The following is a 15,941-nucleotide window of genomic DNA, read 5'->3' on the forward strand; positions in this document are numbered from 1 at the left end:
CACATATGATAAATTCAAGAACTCTACATCAAAACAAACATGAATGAGTGTAGATTAACCACAAAAAATTTCAGGGTCATTGGATACAACCTCATCATTTCACAATGGTTTTGGCAAAAGGTGTAAAATATGTATACATGTCAAGAAACCTAATACCATTTAAAATCCAGCCAACCAAAAATTCAGCAAAAATCATGATAAAATAATAGACATTCATGTGAAAATGATGGAAAAAATTTCATGATTTTTGGAGTTGAAATGAATGAGAAATGATTTTTAGAAGATGTTGTATCAATTGAGACAAAAGGAGCAAAATAACATGGAATGGTAAGTCAACATGGTTGACCGGTGGCACTCTTGTAATTACCTCCCTCATTAATCTAAACGCTGCGCTTCAGCCAAAGAAACCAAATAATCTGATTGGTCAGTAAGGAATGGAACAGTACTCATGCAGGGCAAACAAACAAACAGCCAATCGTGTTCATGTTTTCTGGGTTCAAATGCAATTAGGGTTTGGCCATGAACAATGCAACTTCATCATCATAAAACGAAATTCAAGCAGCAATACACAAACAACATGGCAGTGATACTCATGCAACAACAGATAGCAACAAACCAAACATAATTTCATGCGAATTTTCTGGGCAGGTTTAAGGGTTTAAGCTACAGTGTTTAGGGTTTTTGAAAGCAACAGTATTCATCATCATCAACAGCAAGCTCGATTCCAGATCTTTTCCAGAAACACAAATGGAACATATACTCATGGTCAGCAAGCAACATAGAACAAGAAAGTAACATTCATTTTCACTAAATCATTGCAAACAAAACAAATCGAGCAAAGGTATGTTTGGTCACAAAATTTGAAATCCAGATTTATCAGGCATAACACAACCATTTTAAGTGAGACAAGTTGCAATGGAATCAGCATCAACAGACCTATCCTAAGCATCTCATAGTTTTGGAAATAGAGGAGCTCGAAAACTTACTTGGATTTGAAGAAAAGTGTGAAGCAGTGGTTGTTTTGGAGATGCAAGCTCAAACAGATCCTCCTTATGGTGTGGAATGATGGATACTTGAGGTAGGTTAGCTCAGCAAGGCTGGAAATCTTTCAAATCTCGATTTGCCATTGTCGTGACTTCTTGTAGCAGCAGCATGAAATGATTGTTACAGCAAGGAAACAGGGCTCCAAAACAGCTCAAGATTGTTGGTAGATGATGAAAATGCAAAGGGTTCCTCGTGTGCTTTGGAGATTTTGGCCAGAAAATGCAATATGTGAAAAATGCAATTTTAGAGAGAATGAGAGTTTTTGATCCGTTAGGGGCTGCAGCTAGGTTTAGAATGACAGAAAATATCTTTAAATACTTCTGTTTATTGTTGGTTAATGATGTGCTAAACTTGTTTAACTCAAATGGAACCATTTACACATTTTGCTAATTTGAACCAATGCACATGGAGGGTGTGAGGTCTGGCCGAGTTTGGGCCTTGAGCAAGTTTCAAATATCCTTCCAAACAATTCCCAAATGGCCAAATGTGTTAAAAATTGCTAAATTAAAAAGTCAACTTTTTGCACCACTTGAAATTCAAATAAGACAAGTCCAAAAATGGCATTTTGCATGGTGAGGTTTTGGTGAATGATGAATGCATTTTTGGAAAGAGGGGAACAAATGGAGCTTGTAGGAAAAAACCCCACTAAAATTGGCCTTGTGGTTCATGAGATATGGCCTTTTGAAGTTCAAGAAATTGTGAAAATGAATTGATCATATCTTGCCAACCATACATGGGATTTGAGAGTTCTTGGACTTTTTGGAAATGGGAGAACAAGATCTTCAACTTTCATGTTGGGAAAAAATTCATTTGGAGCTTGTATCATGATGCAAGTTTAAGATCAAGAAGTTTCCATTTTTGGCAAATTTGAATTACAGGTCAACTTTCTATTTCTGGAAATTTTCTGTTTGACTTTATTTTCTTCACTGTGGATGCTTGACATGATATATGAATCTTATATAGGCATGAATGAGCTCCTTCAAATCAATTCCATCCATCAAATCATTGATTAAATCCACAGTTAACCAAGTTTGACTTTCTAGGGTTTTGCCTGACTGAACCACTTCTGATGAATTCCAAACCCTAATTCCTTGAGAACTTGATTCCAAATGATGTCCCAAGTTATATGAACTCTTGATTGTTGATCATGGTGCCCAGATTCTGCAAGAATGGCCACCAGGCACTGTAATGACTGATTTTGACTGATTTTGACCTAATTGACTGATGATTGCTTCAACTGCAAGCAACAAGGTTAGACTGACAATATTTTTGTACTTTTTGGTTAATAAACATATGAAAGGCAAAGATATACAAATGCAAGGCATGCTTGGTGATCAAGAATCAACCCACAAGGCAATCTACCCACTAGGAGGGAAGCTAAGGCATGCAATGATCCTTGAGGCTATGATATGATGTGATATGGGCCATGAGGGATCTTAGGGCCCAAAATTGGGGTCTTACAGATGCCCCTATTTAAGGTCATTCTAGCCGGAGAAGTGAAGTTTAGAAATCTTCATCTCGACGCGGTAGAATGGGCTTAAATAACAATAATGAGACAAATTTTGGTCCCTAAGAGACCTCATGATGCAGATGTATGTATGCGAAAGACACAAATTCTGTGAGGAATATGATTCACACAGAAGAAAAGACGATCCATCGGAGTAATACACTCACCAGGAACAGAGACTCTAACAAGACTCTAGTTGGGGATAAACAAAACTGACACAGCGTGAACAAGACACGACTCTGATTAGGGAAAACAAAAATCAGACTGGAGGCCTCACTGGGGAGTGAAGGACTCACACTGGGGAAAAGAAAATTCCAAAGGAGAATAAATCCATTGGAAAGACACAAGCTGACTCCTGGGGAGAAGCAACAGAAAACTTCACTGAGGAAGCACCAAAGAAATGAGATGTTACCGGTATAAGGGTAACAAACTCAGGAAAATCTGACTCCACAGGGGGACCGAGGTCATAATAGGGAGCAGAAAGGAGGGAACACCAAGGATACCGGGTTGTAGGTGTCACACCCCGATTTTGACCCTGATATTCATATCATTATTTCATTCATTATTTGCTCCTCATGATTTTGTTCCTATACTATGGTACTCTTTTTTTTATGAGCATCAAGTGGCCTCCTTTTCCGTTATGGGTGCACCATGTTCACAAGGAGATTCAGGGAGGTCTCCCCTACTATGATGAACATTGTTTGATTCGAGGAGATTCCAGTGGTTTACCATGTTCTAAGGGAGAGTCATTATCATGTGAGTTTTTCTCAAGAGGGACCGAGCCTGGTTATCGGCGGAATCAAGCTAGTGGCCGAAGTTTTGTTATCATCTCCTAATTTGATTTGCTCTGGGCCTCCATTTTGACATGCACAAGGTGGAAAGCAAGAGACATCTTCATGGGAACAAATCTATGCTGCCACATATAACAGCCGGTGGTAATTCATTTCCAGCTCACCAATATGCTACATTTTCAGATCAGAGTAACACATACTCATGTTCCTTATAGGCCAATTCTATTTTGTTATTGGGAGAAATGATACTTGATAGAGCATTTAGAAAGGAGAGAAAATGGTTCAGGAGGGCGGATAACATTGACTTCATGAAAATCTCCCATAAACATGTTTTCCGTCTTAAGATAAATAAGGAAACTTACACTAGAAATTATGAGGCCTCACTATCAACATTCAAGATCGACACCAAGATTTTGACATGCTTAACTTTCAGCTATACAGTCAATTGCAAAAGCAACAATTCATTCCAAAAAAAAAGAGTTTAACAATACATTAATATCATTACAGAAGGTTCCACAAAAGCCTATTATGCAGTGTTGAGCAATAAATTTATTACAACAGAAAGCTGTGATGAAAAGATGAAATAGAGACTTGAACCAACTTCTCTGCAGCACAGATGGAGAACCTTCGTCATGGACGGCAAGGGCTAAAATTGCTCTGGATTCGGCAGGAGTTTGATTAAAGCTGGAAATCCATCAGTCCCTGCCGCTGTTATTGCTCCAAGTTGAAACCCATGATTGGTTGGAGGATCCTGTCATCACTTGAATAGACGGCGAAGTCTCGGGGATTAAGAGAGAACGAATTAAAGTCCTTTGCACTTTTGGGAAGATGATTGTTGTTAAAACTCCCAGTATTTATCATGAAGATGCCAAAGTACCGCTGTGCGAAATGGATGCCACAATTCAGACACGCAACCACCCTCTACCAAAGCCCGAAGCAACACGGAAACCTGCATTTTCACAACAGAAGCAAAAAAATCAACGGCAGGTCGTGACATCTAAACCAATGCATCATCATAGCTACTAACATACCTGCTGTTTCCTAGTACAGCTTTGGCAACACTATCAGTGAGCATCTCTCGAGCCCTTTGAGGCTTTACAACATCCTTGTTCAGGTATACTAGCTTTGGAAGAAGACCACACACTGCTTTGCGCAGTTGCTCATCACCGATGTTGCTTTGAATTGGATTTCCAAGCAGATTCAGGGCCTGAAGTGAGTTGTAGTTTGCTACAAGCTGGCCTAATGCTTTTGTTGTTGTTATCTTGTTAAAGCTCAAGTCCAGAACTGTTAGCTTCAATAATCTGTGCAACCCCTCAACATCACTTATCTTGTTTCCCGCAAGATATAGCTCTTTGACCGGTGTACAATTTGATAACCCTGATAAACAGTCATTAATTTTTAGAAAGTGCTTCTGTGAAGACTAAGATTCGAGAAATAAAAAAACACCAGTGATCATCAGCCCGCATAGAAACTAACCTTGTCCAATTCTTGAGATGCGATTATAACTTAGGTCAAGTACACGCAATCGGGTTAATTCTCTGAGGCCCTCAATGGTGCTGATCTTGTTTCTTGACAAATTTAGTGTGTGAAGACTCTTTGGGAGAAATCCAGGTGTGATATGAACTGCAAATCAATGAAGAAGAAACCAGTCAAAGGAGCTTGTATTGTTTCTAATTTGAAATCATATTGAAGGGATGGCTTTTATACCAACACCATATATATGAGCTGCAGATGAGGCTGAATTCAGAGATTGGACCACGCTATTGGCGTACAAAAAATCCTTTGAAGAATCGGCATCTTGATGTCAGGCCAACTGAGTCGTGCTTCTTGCAATTGATCTATCAGCATCTGGAGAAGGTGGCAGAACAATGGTTCCAATACTGTCAACAGAAAAAAAAGATATATCAAAGACCCCTAAAGTACCTAAGCAAAGTCAAATGAAAATCGACACCCAGAATCCCTGTCATAGCTCTGATGTCGTCGTTACACTTGCAGCAACAATCCAATGACTGCCAGTGCATCTGTTAACCATAAGAAGTTTTTTTGAATCAAAATACTAAACAGGGTGGAACGCCAACCTTAGGGGGGAAACCTTGAAAAAACGATGGAGCAAATCATGTGACAAATTCCGGAGTTGAAGCCCAAACAAATGTTCACACCAATGCGGCAGTGTTCTCATGCATAGCCAAACCAGTTCCTATTGTCACGTCTGTTATATCTTTATCTCCTGCAAGTATCAACAATAACAGTTACGGATTGATACAATCCCGTTCCAATAATCCATAAGCGTCACGTTCCGTTTGTTTCAAGTGTGTCAAAAAAAATTTACAGTAGTGACTTGCCTGTTACTCACGGTAAAGGTTGAGGAGCCTAAGAGAGGGACCACCTGCTGAAAGAGGACAAAAATTCCCTAACATCCTCCGTACGAAGGCTCCACTACGCAGCAGAAAACGCAGCAGAGGAAAGAGAGGGGTCCTGTATAAAAAGCCGTTACTATTCACAAAACCCTAAGTTTTGGGGGGCGGCCATTGTTCAAAAAAAAGAGAAGAAAAAACCCTAAAGAAATGGAGACGGAGGCGAGTCTAAAGAACCTGGAGGCGGAGTTATTTGGAGAGAACCCTAGAGCTTCATCTGGACGCCGTTTGAACAACAACTGATTCCGAGGGAAAAGCAGGCGAGCGAGCATATCAGAGTGGAATCGGCTGACGAAAGAGCGAAAGATCCAAGCGTCACCAGTCCAACCGTCGTTGATCTCCTTGTAACCGGTTTCGTCGCATGCGTTTGGTTGCACTGTTGTTGTTCACGTTTGGACTTCCCCAAGTTGGAAAGGTTAGTTTCTTTTCGTCTTTGATATTGGTTTGGGTTTTCGTTTAGGGAAGAAACGTTGGTTTATTTTATTGCTCACTGTTGATTCCTCTTCAAATACCATTCCCTGTATTTATTTTCCATTTTCAAACATTTAAAGCCTTTTGTTAAAGGTTCGGTTGCCGTACCGTTGATTTTTGTGGCTTTTCTTTACAGCAGCCTTTCATTAATGTTGCCAGCTAGTGCTAGCATTAGGCACCCTTCGTTGTCCGCACCCATAAATCCAGGCGGCTAGGGATGCCCTTCGGACTCCCTCGTTGGCTTCCACATGAACACATCTGTGAAGTAGATTTTTGTGACTCGAGTCCGTTTTGGCCCAAAGTCTTGTTTGGGCTTTTGGCTTTGATCCATTTCCTGCGGCCCATGTGAGAGCCCTTTTGTATTTCATTTGGCTGTGGCTTAACAGCTTGTGGCTCTTGGCCGGGTGGGTGTGAAGCCTGTTTGCTCCTTCCCTTGTTGCGGGTTCGATACCCGCGCGTGGCAAGTTGGTTTTAATTTATTTTTCATTTCTTTATTTGCTGGCTTATCACTAGGTCTTGGGTTCGACCCTAGCGTAACTCATTTACTATTTTTATTTTCTCCTTTTATACTTTATTCTCATTTTTCCGATATTGTTGAACATCAATTTTAATCTATGGACTCAATAATTCCCATGTTGTAGTTCCATGATTATTTTATTGATATATTGATAGTATTTCGCCGCGTTTCGATTAATCGCATATGACATTTTAATCATTGTCAACATGCGCAAACCGGCTTTGAGCACATTATTTAGGTTTTATGTGTCCCTCGATTTCCATCCGTGCAAACCCCGATTTATCTTTTTTTTTCGATTTAATTTTTTAAGTTTGTTGTAAATACAACTTGTTGTGTCGTTATTTTCTTCACACAGCTTACTCTTGGGCTTTCTTACAATGAGCCGGTTTCTTTGCACTTACACTCATACATTGTTTAATGCTTTATTATTTCATTCTTTGATTATTTGATTCGATTATATACTTGCTTAAATATCTTATTGTTGATTAACTGTTGCCTACTTGTATGGTGTATGAGGCATATATTTATATTATTTGATTACCATGTCAACCCCCATTCATAACAAATGTACCCCTCTCCCATGAGATGTATAATATTCTTTCATTCTTTATTCATCTGTTAATACAAGAAATAAAATGAACATTCGATAACCATTTCAAAACAAGATCAAAACCTCGATCCAACGTCGAGTAATCATTTTTCAAAACCTAACAGAACCAGCACGTATTCATCCACCCTTTTGTAAGTCGATTGCTTTATGCATCGCCATCAACCTTGTAAGTCGATTGCTTCATGCATCGCCATCTACCTTTATCCCTAACACTTCTCCTTGCTCCATTCGTCGATTCTTGTTCCGATTAGATAGCACCCATTAGATAGAACCCTTTGCATGATAACATAGGTAGGATTCCCATATTCTTTTGTATGATAACATAGGTAGAATTCCCATATTCTTTGCATGCTAACATTAGGTAGATGTTCCCATTTGTAAATCCTAACACTTAAGTACACATTGCATGACAACTTTAGGGCAGAGCTTCCCCATTTCTTTTAGACCTTTCCGAGCGTCTCCGATCTTGTGGCATGTAGTCCGTTCTATTGCAAAGAGGTAACTGCCTAAGACTCGATTCAGCGAGCTGCGACACCTACTGCTAGGATGTGAACACATTGCCCACTCTCCTTTGACACAACTGGTGTCCTCCTTTTGTAAAGTCCATATTCAGATGGCAACCCCTAGTTAGGGGAACTACGTTGCCCTGATCCTCATACCAGATGAGGTACGTAGGCAGGAGATCGTGCGAGATCTCTCCGGGCACACCTTTCTTTTTTCTTTTTGTGTGTGCTTGACAGTTATAGGCTCGAGTTCCCGACTCCCTATTAACTTGTTTGGTTGTTGTGTGCTTGGAAGCTGATGTAAGTCCATCAAGTGGCATTCGGGTTCCAGTGTGGTTTTGTTGGGTTCGGATGCTGATGTAAGTCCAGTGATTGGCAGTCGGGCTCCACGTTTGCCCCTTTGTGTTTGTTGGGTTCGGATGCTGATGTAAGTCCAGTGATTGGCAGTCGGGCTCCACGTTTGCCCTTTTGTGTGTGTTTTGGTTCGGATGCTGATGTAAGTCCAGTGATTGGCAGTCGGGCTCCATGTTTGCCACCTTTTTGTGTGTAGGTGTCTTGTTTTGTTTGGCGCGCGTGAGCCGAACTACGACAACTCTGATTCTCATGTTCAGATGAGATACGTAGGCACAAGATGCGATGTCTTGCCGAGTTTGACTAACGACTAACAACTAATCTTTGTTTGCTTTCGCCCTCGTTGCGATCTTTTCTCTCGCCCTCGTTGCGATCGAGACTTTCCCTTTCTCTTGCCCTCGTTGCAATCGAGACCCTTCTTCCCGTAGTTAGCTGAACTACGTTTTTGCTCTGATTCTCATTCCCGATGAGATACGTAGGCATAAGACGCGATGTCTTAGCGAGCACACTTATCCTTAACCCTTAGGTACCCGAGCTACGAAGACTCTGATTCTCATTTCAGATGAGATACGTATGCAATGGATGCGATATCTGTGCGAGTCATTTTTCTCTTGACCCTTTTAGTAAATAGTACATTAGATATAACACACACCCTTTAGACAAGAACAACAAGAGTGGATCCCGTAGAGTACTACGGATGCGTAGGGGTGCTAATACCTTCCCTTCGCATAATCGACTCCCGAACCCAAGATTTGGTTGCGAGACCTTGTCTTTTCCTTTCCTTTCTCCAGGTTTACTTCGAGCGTTTCCTTTCCCTCCTTTGGGATAAATAACGCACGGTGGCGACTCTTCTGTCATTTCTTTCTCGCCGGTTGTTTTTTCGCACCCACCGTATTTTTCGGGTTGCGACAGCTGGCGACTCTGCTGGGGAGGAAGGCGAACCTAAGCGAGTCCCTCCTAGCTTTTGTAGGTTTCTTGTTTATTGGGTGTTTATTCTTTTGTACAGTTATTTATTTTCAGCATTTACCTGCTTTACCTTATTGCATTCATGTACATATGTTTGTTGTATCTGCTGCCGTTTATCTGTTTGTTGGGGTGGGGTGTTCTATGAGAGGTAAGCCCATTACCCAGGCTTGAGTGTACACACAGATTTTAGAGTGGATGTTCATGAGGCTTGCGTGGCATGTTGCTACGTTAAGTCGTTCGTGAAGAACCACACCCAGACGAGGTTTCTCTTGGATATATTTTGTCCTATGGGTGTTCCATAACGACAGATATTCCTTTAAAAATCGTCGACTCTGGTGACCATTTCCCGAGAACTCAGTCGAGGCCTCTCCTCCGAGACGTGATTATGTTAGCTCTGGTGGGCGCATTCTCGCTGCTCAATCCGAGGACCCCGAGACTGGGAACTTGCTTTAGGATATCCTGTTGAGGGGAGTCAGCAGAGGTCTTTTACCCCGTAATAATGCCAAACCTTCAGTGGTAAACGTATTATTCTCGACTGAAGGGCTGAAGCTGACAAACTTCTGTTCTTAGAACCTACCAGTGAGGGGAGGGTTTGATCTCTACAGATACGGTTTCTGCCGGTGGTGCTGTGTTGGTGACTTTGGTTCAGCCAAATTTATGGACGTTTATTTCTGGGACGCCGGAGTTCTGTCCGTGGTTTATCAGCGGGTTCCGTTTATTTCGGATCCCTGGGCTGAATCTGTGGGTGCTCACTCAGATGGTGACTCAGTTCTCCAGACATGGGTTCAGATGCCAGTTGATCAGATTGACTTTGGGTTTCAGATGGTTGTGATCAGAGTTCAAGCCGAAGCTTCGGATCCTGTGTGCCGAGATGCACAACCTGCCAGTCTTGGCTCCATCCTTTGCATCATAGCATGTTTATTTTCCAAAAAATAATAATGCATGAAAAAAAGTTAACTCGCATGTGCATATCCTTTTCAGGATCATTCATGATAAAATAGCATCCGCATCATATGCATATCATGCACATATCATCCTTGCATTGCAGACATGCTTGGGAGAGACTTCTCACTCTGGGTTTTGACTGAGACGGGATTGTTGATCATCGTCCGCACCGCAACCAGATTGAATCATCAGAGGAGTATGGATCAAGTCCAAGCTGAGTTGGCTGAGATGAGGGCAGAACATGGCCCAGTTCATGACCATGATGCAAGGAGTTGTTCATGGGCAAGAGGAGCTGCGTGCCTTAGCCCAGAGACAGGAAGCTGTGATTCTGCCGCCCAGTCGTGCTTCACCAGAGGGGGTCCTTGTCAATGATCAAATTACTGCTGTCACTATTCCCGTCAACAACTATGCCGTGGGTGAAGATTTGAGGGGTATTATAATCAGTAGACAGCCCCTTGCTACAGAGACTGTTAATGTCAGAGCAACTCTTGCTCCGGTTCGCCATCCTGGCTCTTCAAATCCTTCAAGTTCTAAAAAGCCATCCTCTGGGGCACCCAGAAGGGGAGAGGGTGAGACAAACGTTGTGCACTGTCGGAGGAGCGTGAACAAAGGACAGCATCGGCAAGTTGCTGCTGTGACTATTCCAGCCACTCAAACTCAACAACAATAGAGAAGACCAACTCAGCAATATCAGCATCAACAACATCGTCCTCAGCAGCAGACTTACCGGCCTCCCAATGGTAATCAAGCCAGTACGAGTAATGAGAGGAGAAGATCATTTTTGATCCGATCCCTATGTCCTATGCAGAGCTGTATCCCTCTTTGATAGAGCGGAACTTGATTACTCCCAGAGACCCGCCGGCTATACCCGTCAACCCTCGGTGGTGGTATAGGCCTGAACAGCATTGTGTGTATCATTCGGGTGCTCCTGGTCATGATGTGGATAGTTGTTTCCAGCTAAAGATGAAGGTTCAAGACCTTGTGAGGTCAGGGATTCCGAGCTTTGAAGACTTAGGTCCCCGTGTTAATCAAGCTTGAAGACGGCAAGTCCCGGGTTGGTGATGGTTATTCTTCTGAGGTCTTCAACGAAGAGGTTTGTTCAAAAGCAGAAGTTGCTGATGCAAAGGATACTGACAGTTGTTATCCCTGGTGGGATCTATCACAAATGGGTCACTGTGGGTGTTCCTACAGTTGTTCAGAAGTCAGAGTAATAATCACTTTGTTTAAAAACCCTTCTCACATGCCAAAAGGAGAAGTGATGACATTGTTGGCAACATTTTGTGCAATGATATTTTTATTCAAATAAATGCATGTTAAACATTTGTTTTTTCCAATTGTTTTCCTTTTTCGCTTTTTACATGAAATTGGTGATCACAAAAAACCCTAAAAACAGGAATAAAAACAATCTTTTCATCTGCATAACGATTGTTTTGTTCGATTTCCAAAAAGCTTTTCATATCAAAATCATTATGCAGGTTGTTTCTTAAACCCATTGAACACAATGATCTGACGTCATCTCCCAATTGTGAATTCCCTGTATTCGAAGCGGAAGAAGATGATGTTGAAGGGATTCCTGACGAGATTTCCCGACTTCTTGAGCAAGAAAAGAAGATCACTCAGCTGTATCTCGAGAATCAGCAGAACAGCCAACTGGGGCATAAAAGAAAAAGAAAAAAAAAGAAAATACAAAGAAAGAAGAGGGTGCAAAGTCAAAAGAAATCAGAATCAAAAGAAAGAAAGAAAGAAACAAAAGAGAAATAGCACCCTCAAAGTCCCAAGTTGACTGATGCTGAATGGATTCAGAGTCACTACGACCAAGTGAATCCGATCGAAAGGAAGAGATCAACTGCCATGTGTCATGGTCAGTCATATCAGCAGAGAGTGAAAAAGCATTCAATAAGAAGGTCAAGCCTCGTGTGTTCCGAGAAGGTGACCTCATGCTCAAGAAAGTCCTGTCTTTCGTGCCCGATTCCAGGGGCAAGTGAACTCCAAGCTATGAATGTCCATATGTTGTCAAGGGAGCCTTTTCAGGCGGTGCTTTGACACTTACAACAATGGATGAAGAAGTTCACTCGTCCTGTGAATCCAGATGCAGTCAAGAAATACTTCGCCTAAAACAAAAAAAAGAGCAAAACAGCTCGCTAAGTCGAACACCCCAAAGGGCGACTTAGGCAAAAAGGAGCGTCTCGGTGGATTGAAAACCCGAAAGGGCGATCCAGGCAAAAGTTAGAGACATTAAAAAAAAAAAGAATTTGCATCCCGCTAGATTGATCACCTCACACTGGGGCAATCTAGGCAAAAATTAGGGATTTGGCAAGTAACTGCATCCTGACAAGACTGTGCCGTACATCTGTCATCCGTCAGGAATCCTCGATGCGTCGTCGACTGAAGCTCTGAATACATCGAAATTCAGAATGGTAGAGTAAGGATCATTATGTTCAATGTAGCCCTCTCCAATATATATCACCGATTTCAAACTTGTACAGATCTATGGAGTCTCGCCCTTTGCAGACTACCATTCCATCACATCAATTTGAGCTTTTATCCAATTATTTGCACTCTTATTTGTTTCAACTCAACAAACGTTGTGCATGTTTTAATTGATAAAGTATCATTGTTTTTCAAAATAAATAAATTTTTCAAAATTGTTCTCAAACTAAGTGAATATTCACAATGATGGAAGGATACTTAGGAGACCCACAGTGCTCTCCCAAGGGCGGTATGATTACCAACAGGTAAGACAATTGTTCGTATCTCGAGCATGACTGTATCTTTTCCCTGTAGAACCTCTCATGGTTTCTCCTCAGCGAGCCTGAAGGTTACTGCCTTCCCAGTAGGGTTTGTGTTGATGGTTTTCCCTCAGTGAGATCCCCAAGCGGATCGGGTTTGGAGAAAATCATCCCCAGTAGAGATAAGAATGGGTTGCCTCCCCTAGCAGGGTAATCTCCAAGCAGTTTGGGTTCGATGGAGTGCATCCTCAGCAAGGTTCGTCTTTCCCCAGCAGGGTGGAAGTTGACGTGACTATAAGATCCTCAGCACAGTTCTTGGAGTTCCCCGGTGTTGTCTCTGGAGGAGACGTGTGTTTATGCATTCATCATTTAGATAAGCATAACATATTGCATCATTAGTGCATAGCATTTCCATGATCATGGGGCATTGTGTAAAACAAAAAAACTCATGCATCAACATTGCAAACATGTCCATTAGCCCTAGGCCGTGGTGACCAGCCGAGATTGGGTTGTTGGAAAGAGTTTAGCATCGCGCCATTGGATCGGTTTCAGAATTGGGTTCATCAGCATGGTTGAGAGGTTGGTGCTTTCCCAACAAGTGACTCCTTAGTTGAGTGGGTATCCCCAGCAGTGTTACTCCCTGAAGTTGGCAGCATCTTGCAAGCTTGGGTCCATTCCCTTAGCAGCAGTGGGTGTGTCTGATCTCTCCATGTAGAGTCTACCCCTTAAGCAGAAAGTGTCTACCATTTCCTTCCGCGCTCCCCACTGAGTTACATCCTCGTGGATGACGGTTGTTTCTGTTCCCTCCCTAACGGGATGGGTTTTCCCTATTGAGTTCTTTCCTCATTAGGATGAGTCCTGTTTCAGTCTGCCTTTTTGGATCAATCCTAAATTGGCTTCCTGTTGGCTGTCTCCCGTGCTTCCCTGGGGCATAAATGGATAGTCGCTCACTAACCGGCACTCATTCATCTCATCCTCAGCGGAATTTGTGGCTTCTACCTACAAATCGGTAGTTGTAAGTCCTATCTTTGTGGTTTTCTACCTACAAGCTGGTAGTTGTAAAATCCCACTTTCACCCCCTAGCAGAGGTAACCTTTGTGGTTCATGCTGTTTGTGGCTTCTACCAACGAACCGGTAGTTGTAAGTCCTATCTTTGTGGTTTTCTACCTACTAACTGGTAGTTGTAAAATCCCACTTTCATCCCCTAGCAGAGGTAACCGTTGTGGTTCATTCTGATTGTTGGCGGATTTTGCGGTCTTCTACCTACTACCCGGTAGTTGTAAATCCTTTTTTCTCGCTCGGTCTCTCAGCAGACTGTTTGTGGCTTCTACCAACGAACCGGTAGTTGCAAGTCCTATCTTTGTGGTTTTCTACCTACTAACTGGTAGTTGTAAAATCCCACTTTCATCCCCTAGCAGAGTTAACCCTTTGTGCTCATCCTGGTCGAGGACTGGTTACTTTTCTGTGGTTTTCTGCCTACAAACCGGTAGATGTAATCCCCTCTTTGTGGTATTGATAGTCTTGTCCCCTTTGGATACTTGCCTTGATCAAGCAGTATTGTCCCCATTGGGTCTTCCCCTTCTTCTTGGATATTTGCTCCGAGTAAGCAACTTTATCCTCTTTTGATTGGTCATCTTTTGCATACCTAGTCTGGTACCCCGTTGCCTTTCTTTTCAGTCGTTTATCCATTTAACAACCTACAACCCGGTTATGGATAATCTTCCATGCGAGTGTATTATCTACGTTTTGACGGCTATAGATAATATATCTCATGCACTCTTTGGTCAATCTTTCGATTGTTATCCCCAACTTGCATCTTTGGCATGCGTGCCGGCTCATGTATCACTGTTTTGTTATCTTCGCCGATGCTGATAGACATGAAGTTTTCCCGGTATCCAGACCGAAGTGGCATTCATGCCAGTTTCCGATTTCCAGATCGAAGAAGTTCTCAACAGTCAGGACGAAGAACTTGTGGCATTCAGGCCAGTTTTCCCGATATCCAGACCGAAGTGGCATTCAGGCCAGTTTCCGATTTCCAGATCGAAGAAGTTCTCAACAGTCAGGACGAAGAACTTGTGGCATTCAGGCCAGTTTTCCCGGTATCCAGACCGAAGTTGCATTCAGGCCAGTTTCCGATTTCCAGATCGAAGAAGTTCTCAACAGTCAGGACGAAGAACTTGTGGCATCCAGGCCAGTTCCCGGTATCCAGACCGAAGTGGCATTCAGGCCAGTTTCCGATTTCCAGATCGAAGAAGTTCTCAACCGTCAGGACGAAGAACTTGTGGCATCCAGGCCAGTTCCCGGTATCCAGACCGAAGTGGCATTCAGGCCAGTTTCCGATTTCCAGATCGAAGAAGTTCTCAACAGTCAGGACGAAGAACTTGTGGAATTCAGGCCAGTTTTCCCGGTATCCAGACCGAAGTGGCATTCAGGCCAGTTTTCCCGGTATCCAGACCGAAGTGGCATTCAGGCCAGTTTTCCCGGTATCCAGACCGAAGTGGCATTCAGGCCAGTTTTCCCGGTATCCAGACCGAAGTGGCATTCAGGCCAGAGTTTTCCCGGTATCCAGACCGAAGTGGCATTCAAGCCAGTCTTTCCCGATTTTCAGATCGAAGAAGTTTCCGGTATCCAGACCGAAGTGGCATTCAGGCCAGTTTTTCCGATATCCAGATCAAAGTGGTGTTCAGACCAGATTTCCAGTGATCAGACCAACATTGATACTCTCATATTCCGATGCTTAGTGCGGCGTTCAGGCCCTGGGTATTCCTGTGTTACCATTTATTTTGGTATTCAGGTCAACTTCCTGTTTCGGTACTCAGACCGATTTTCACCGTACCAGACGGATTCTTCTTTTGAGATTGCTTCTTTGACGATGCTGACAGGCATTGTTTCATAGGGATTCAGGAGCAAAATCCGGGTCTTCTTAGTATTTAACCATCTCCCACAATGATAATATGAAGAACGTCCTGCTTCATATTCTCTAGTTGAAGACGCTTAAATAGGGGCAGCTGTCACACCCCGATTTTGACCCTGATATTCATATCATTATTTCATTCATTATTTGCTCCTCATGATTTTGTTCCTATACTATGG

At 42.6% G+C, this 15,941-nt stretch overlaps 1 pseudogene; it reads right to left on the bottom strand.

Moving 5' to 3' along the window:
• Window positions 1-4,339: 4,339 nt before the first annotated feature.
• LOC127102139 (uncharacterized) lies at window positions 4,340-5,759 on the bottom strand (annotated as a pseudogene).
• Between the last annotated feature and the right edge of the window lie 10,182 nt (window positions 5,760-15,941).

The sequence above is a fragment of the Lathyrus oleraceus genome, chromosome 7 (genome assembly GCF_024323335.1).
Source record: "Lathyrus oleraceus cultivar Zhongwan6 chromosome 7, CAAS_Psat_ZW6_1.0, whole genome shotgun sequence".
Taxonomy (NCBI): domain Eukaryota; kingdom Viridiplantae; phylum Streptophyta; class Magnoliopsida; order Fabales; family Fabaceae; genus Lathyrus; species Lathyrus oleraceus.